This window comes from Apis dorsata, unplaced genomic scaffold (genome assembly GCF_000469605.1).
Source record: "Apis dorsata unplaced genomic scaffold, Apis dorsata 1.3 scaffold_1, whole genome shotgun sequence".
Taxonomy (NCBI): domain Eukaryota; kingdom Metazoa; phylum Arthropoda; class Insecta; order Hymenoptera; family Apidae; genus Apis; species Apis dorsata.
In genome coordinates this window covers 509323-516362 of record NW_006263304.1, presented here as the reverse complement: position 1 = coordinate 516362, position 7040 = coordinate 509323, and the positions used below count along the sequence as shown (strand labels likewise).

The 7040-nt window shown below is 23.9% G+C and overlaps 1 protein-coding gene across 1 annotated transcript in view; it reads right to left on the bottom strand.

Moving 5' to 3' along the window:
* LOC102675798 overlaps positions 1-7040 on the bottom strand; it is a 54188-nt gene that overhangs the window by 17611 nt on the left and 29537 nt on the right. The window lies entirely within an intron of this gene.

The window sequence follows — 7040 nt, the reverse complement described above, 5'->3', positions numbered from 1 at the left end:
TTTTTTTTTTTTTTTTTTTTTTTTTTTTTTGCCTCTCTTACACGGACATTCTGGAATTCTTGTACCCTTCGCAATTTACGGTACTTTTGAGACTCTTTTTTTTACTCCTCGCCGCCTTTTTCGATTTACTTTCGACTCTTTGGTGGAGGAGAGTATATTTGATGGATTAAGATGATACGTGAATTTAGTCGTTCGAATTTAATCATCGGAACCTCTTAGATCTAAGCGTTAACTGTGTTTAATTTCGATGATCTTAGATCGACAGAAATTGCTGATTTCTATATGATATATTATTGACGAAATTTTTGAGAATTAATTAATAATATGAGAAATCTCTTAATTTTAATTGATAAAAAAAAATAAAAAGATGATTTTAAAAATATTATATTTGAGAACAAATTATATAAAGGAGGGAAATAATTTCGCTTTAATTTCGAAGATTGTTATTTTTAAATTTATGATATATCTGTTTTCATTATATTATTCTGAAATATTTATTATTATTTTAATAAATAATTCGATGTAACATCATAGTGGCGCTATCTATTGAAAATTGTTTAAACTAATATCCCCGTTTTTTATGGAGCGACTGTATTTGAATTCAATAAACTATAATTAGTTTTCGATTAAATTTCATTTTGGAAATCATGAAAAAGTAGAGATAAATGAACAATGAAATGAATTTATCATCTAATCTTTTCTATCACATCTCAAAATTTCAAAAATTCTGTTATTCTATGTTAATATCATTTCCAGCATTATCGATTAAGTAAAAAATAAAATTATAATTACGAGAAACAGAATACACACGACATCTTGCGGAACTTATTCTAACATACCGACTTCAATCAATACTACTTACGCCATCTACCGTACTATGATATAAGTATTTACAATCATGCTAAAAATTTATATATACATGCATCTACATTAGAAATTTACAGAAATTTAGGAATAAATGATAAAAATAAATCTTTTATGTGCACAGCTAATTAATTCATTCTATTTGTTATACAATTTATAATTATATCATGATATTAGACATTATACATGATATGATTACAAATTATAATATATATAAATAAAAATTTTCATCTTTTACTATCTGGATATTACTACGGATTGGAGATCTATTTTATCCATATCCTATCCACCTTTCATGCAAAAATTTATTTATTTTCATATAAATTGTTCTTTTAATGCGTTTGTAAAACGTTCAAATATTTAATTATTGTGCAAAACAAACAAAAAGATCAAGGAGAACCGATAGAACTGCAATAAATTAAACCTGAAAATAAAAAAATTACATTATTTCTTAATTTAATTATATAACTATATAAGATATACACATGTTAAGATACATACATATCAATATTTTACATTCATTGCAATGAAAATGTAAAATATTATTAATAATAATGATAAAAATAAATAAATGAAATATATTTTAAAAAAAGTTATACTTTTTGATTTAAAGTTATACTTTAATGATTTAAATTCTATCACAATTACTATCATCATTATTATTATTAATTAATTGTACATGCATTTATTATTTACAAATGTATTTTATTTAGAGCAGTAGTACCTAATATTTTTCTACAAATCTACTTGTATCTTAAAATTCTTAATTTTTTTAGTAAAAAATAACTTATCAATTTTTAAATTAATAATTAATTGTAATAGATTTAGAAAAAAGATTTTTATATGAAATGAATATAATTTTTTAAAATCTTGCATGCATTATACTCTTAGAAATATTATGTTTTTTACTATTAGTCTTTATAGATTTTATAAATTTGAAATGAACAATAATTTCATCTAAACTTATATTCTTTATATTTCTTATCTATATGTCTATATACAAACTAAATATTTTAAATGCTTGCCTAATAAAAAAGATAATGTTTATATATCTATCTAATAAATTAAATTTATGTTTAATATTTGTTTAGGAAATCTATCTACAAGAGAAGCTGAATACAATCAAAAGAAAAAGAATAATACATAAGATGTAAATTTTTTTATTTAATGCTTAATTCTACATTTATTCCACAATAAAAGTTTCTGAAATGAATGAAACTATAAAGAATTTGTAAAATTCCATAAATTATAATAACTTCTCAATTGATCTCAAATATAATCTTTGCCTATATAAGCCAAGCTAAATTTTTTTAAGCTGTATCTTAAAGAAATTTAAAAGCACTATAGAAAATTTTAAAAAATTATGGAAAACCTATCTAAAATAAATTTTTTTTCTATAATTTAGAAGTATATATAAAAATATTATATAAAATAAAATATAACCTATATAAAATTAAAAAATTTGTTTTAGGTTTCCAAGTATCTCAAAAATCTAATTAGAAAAAAGAAAACAGATGTTATTTGAAATATGAATCTTCTCTGTTTTCTATCATAATCGTGAAACAAATCAAACTATAAAAAATCATTAAAATTTTAGATAATATAATTACTTACCAATTAATAATTGACTTGATGAATGTTTTTCCCAAATTAAATTGAAACTGAAATTTATTGGATTAGTAATTTAAAAAATTGGTAATTAAAAAAAAAATATATTATACATGCAATAATGACTAAAAATTTAAAAAAAAAATATAATAATTTATAATAAAAAAAAACGCGATATTTGTGATTCGCAAAATTAATACAAACGCGAATTTCATTTTAACGCAACACTAATTCAAACCGTAATTAATTTTTCGCAATAATTTATCGCAATTCTAATTCAACCCGTTATTAATCAATCGCAACACTAATAAAAAATCGCGATATTTATGACTAGATCTGAATGATAGGCCAGTATGCAAATTGGCCAAATAATATAATAATAAAAACTACATATCAAATGAGCACAGTGACAATGATTTCCCATTCTTTGGGCCCAAAGAAGATCCAAAAAATGAGAAACCATTCGTTGCAGCCCTCTTCGTGACAATTTGTCGGGCCTCTTCGGTCTTCCTCCTTCGGGCGCAATGCCCGCTGAAACTTAAAACTAGGCTCGAGATTCACTAATAAAGCAAAAAAAAAAAAAAAAGCACGGAAGTTAGGTACATATGTACGATCAATGATCGTGAAGATCGAATATGTACAGGATCTCGAGCTCAACGTTCGTTTCGAGATTATTCGCGACCGCGACCGCGGAAATTCGAAAAATCGATGGGCAACAGTGATATATACTCCATTCGTTCCAACTTCACCCTCGATTTTCCAAATTATATTTCCTGAAACAGATTGTCACGCGAAAACGCGCCTACCCGATCAGAGACTGTGACAATCTGCCCGGCCCTACCTACTTATAATTAACAAGCACACCAGAAATATACTACCTATCCTACCTAATCCTATATTTAAAAAATGACAAAGCAGGCACACCAACACATTCATTCCACGATTTTCACTCATAATACTCGGGCGCAAAAGCCTACACTAGGGAAAGCGTCCCGGGACGCCTCCGACACCCGAGCTTGGCATGCTACTTTCATACTCTAACTTTACGTACCATTTTCCTGAAATCGATTGACGATGGCTAGCGATCATTGCGTGTAAAATAAAAATATGATATATAAAAATATAATCTTAGTCATAAATATTTATAAAAATATATAATATACTTTTTAAAGCAATTATATTTTACTAAACAATAATACAAAATTTAATATCATTGTAATTTAAAAATAATAAAATTAATAATACTGCATATTTATTGTAAGATATTATAGTTAGATTAATAATTGTGAATATTTTTACTATTTCAAGTTATACTATATGGAATAATAAATAAAACGACGCAATTCTACAGCCTAACCACACATACACACACATAATGTAGAAAATACGTCGTGCACGATACACTAACGCATCGTCAATCGCTAAAAAATTGTTATAAATTTATAAACTATGGTCATCATACTCATCGCCTCTCTCTCATCCAAGTAGCATCTGAGCACGTGAATGAGATCCTGGCAATGAATATGGAAAGGGTTAAATCTGAAAATCCTGAGCTAAAAAAAGTATTAATTTATTTCTTAACTAACAGACTAATATTATATATTTGTTTATTTAAAGTTTGTTTATTTTAAATTTCAAAAAAAATTTCAAATCTATTTTAATAAATTTATTCTAAAAATTAATGAATTATTAGATACTGATATTAATATTAAATATAGAAAAATATCAATGTAATGATTCTAAATAAATATTCAATAAAAATAACCTCAGGCAATTTTTTCATCAAAGCACATTTTCAAAAATATAAAAACAATATTTACAACTTTTGCTTTGATTCAAAAATTTATCTGTCACGAAATGTCTTTTTGCACATAAAATTTAAAATTTAAGAAATAGAATTAATGTATTTATATTTCAAGTTATATTTAAATTTATATTATTCATACTAATTATTAACATATTAAAATTTCAATTACAAATTCAATTATCAATATCATTTTATTAAAAATTTCTTATGCAAAAAGACCTATCCTGATCTAATAAAATAAAACACAAAAAAAGAAAAATATTGTGGTCACTGTGCTCATACAAAATTCTACATATACAACTAGTCACTCGTGTCGATTCAGATCTTTCATCCTACGACATGATTGAGTGACCAGAGGAACATAAATGCATGCAACTCACCATTAGATGCGAAGAATCTGCGTTGCCATCAGCATAGATGATTGCTTTATTATCTTGAGAGAAGCACTGATTCTATTTTATACCGAAAATTTATATAAAAAAATAAAAATAGGAAATCATTAACACGTTCGTTTATATTAATCAGAACAAACTAACTCTAATTTCACGTATGATTATATTACTTGGAGCTATTGTGCTCTAAAAAAACATTAAAAATACTATTACGAAACAAACACTGAATCTAATAACCGCATTGCACGCGGTCACAATAATCTGGAAACAAAATCATAAACAATATTAATAGAGAAAAGAAGATAAAAAAATAAAATATTTTTTTATATTTTTTCTTTTTAAAGCATTCATTCAAAAAATAAAATCTATTTAATGATTACAAAATTATTATTATTATCATTTCAATATTTTGACTAATTTACATAATAATATGAATTATATAAAAGTTATATAAAATATAAAATTATATATACTAATTCAATAAAAACAAAATACAAAAGTACTTACATATATTTTTCTTTTACAGATTAAAATTTAAATTTTATTTCTTATCCAAAATATCATCATGGCGTCTATATTGAAAATCCTTTTTCCCATCTAAAGCAATCTCAATAATCAATTTCTTATCTGCAGCAAAAAAAGTAGAATTTTCAAAATAAATATATAAAAATTGTATAAAATTAAATTAATTGTATATCAAAATGAAACAAAAAACTAATTTAAATACTATTTTAGAAGCCCAGAAGAAAAATTAAAAGAATGATAATGAGCTAGTAATAACTCTAATGATTAAATAAATGAATAAAAAATTATTCCACAACAAATTATCAATTATAATAATATTCAATAAATAATTGAACAAATGCGTATTGATGAAATACTAGTATAAAAAATGAAAGAATAATTATCAAATAAATATTATAAAATAGATGGAACACGTACCTGAAACGAAGCGTCCAATTGTCTAAACTATCGACAGAATGATATCTCGTATAGCAATTTCGATATATCGAATTACAAATTGAGAGGTAAAAAAAGAGGGGAGATATATATTCGATAATTTAAGTCGGAACGTGTCGAAGAAATAATACATGAGTTGATACAAATAGAGGTATTTAGGAAAGAAATATATCAGAAAATCTTACCATTTGATGTTCAGATTTGTTTGTGTACGAAGTTGTTCATTAGATTATTTTTTAATCACCATGGCATACGTAAAAATGATTATATTTCCGAATTCATCCCGCCTTCGATGCTTGAATCTAACAATAACCTGCACAAAGATGATGAAACTTCACTTTCAATTCTTGAATATAATAATAATTAAACAAACACATATTTATTAAAAAAGATTTAGTTACTCATAGTTAAACTTAATAACCATAACACAATAGTTTATCCACAAAATTTTATATAATTATATTCTTCAACCGATGAAACGCAGCCTCACACTATGATTTTCAACTGTACACTGACGTCATGCGCACTATGATGCGCACTATGATGCGTACAATGATGCGCACTGATTCAATTCGCGGCTAAATCTTAACAGTTTTTTAATTGGTTAAAATTATAAATTCCCTATTTCCCTATTTCAAATCGGCGCGAAAATTGAAGTATAATATACAACTATAAATCGAAAATTATATAATTATATATAATAAATATATATATATTTATTTTATATAATATAATTTATTATTCATTTCTTTATTAATTTATAATTATATTATATTTAATTTATTATATACAATAAATATAAAATATATATAAATAAATACTTTAAAATAATAAATTTACCTATAGTTTATAAAAATATATATTAATTATTACATTTTATATTGCAATGAATTTTTAGATACATATTTTTGCGTAAAATAACAGTGAAAATATTTTAATACAGATATGAATTAAAAATTAAAATTATAAAACAATAAATCTAGCTTTAATTCGTAAAAATATATATTAATTATTACATATAATAATGTAATGAATTGTAATATTCATAAATTAACAATAAAAATCTGAAAATTGTTAAATTATTGATCACTGTATTCGAAAAATCGATTTTAATACGATCGGAAAACAACGTATATCTTCGGCACACTTCGGTTACGCGAGCGTTTATAAGTACGGGACAAGTCGCGCGAGCACTTTCATTATTCAGTTAACTTTTCTGTTGAAAACATTGATATTATAATCAAATTTAATCAAATTTTAATCAAATTTTTATAACATAAAAAACTTTCCATCATTCATTTTTATAAAATTTATTCTGAATTAACATCAAATATTGCTGATACATATTATATATTATTTTTTTATTTTATTTTGTAATATTTATTTATTCTTATACTTATTTAATTAAT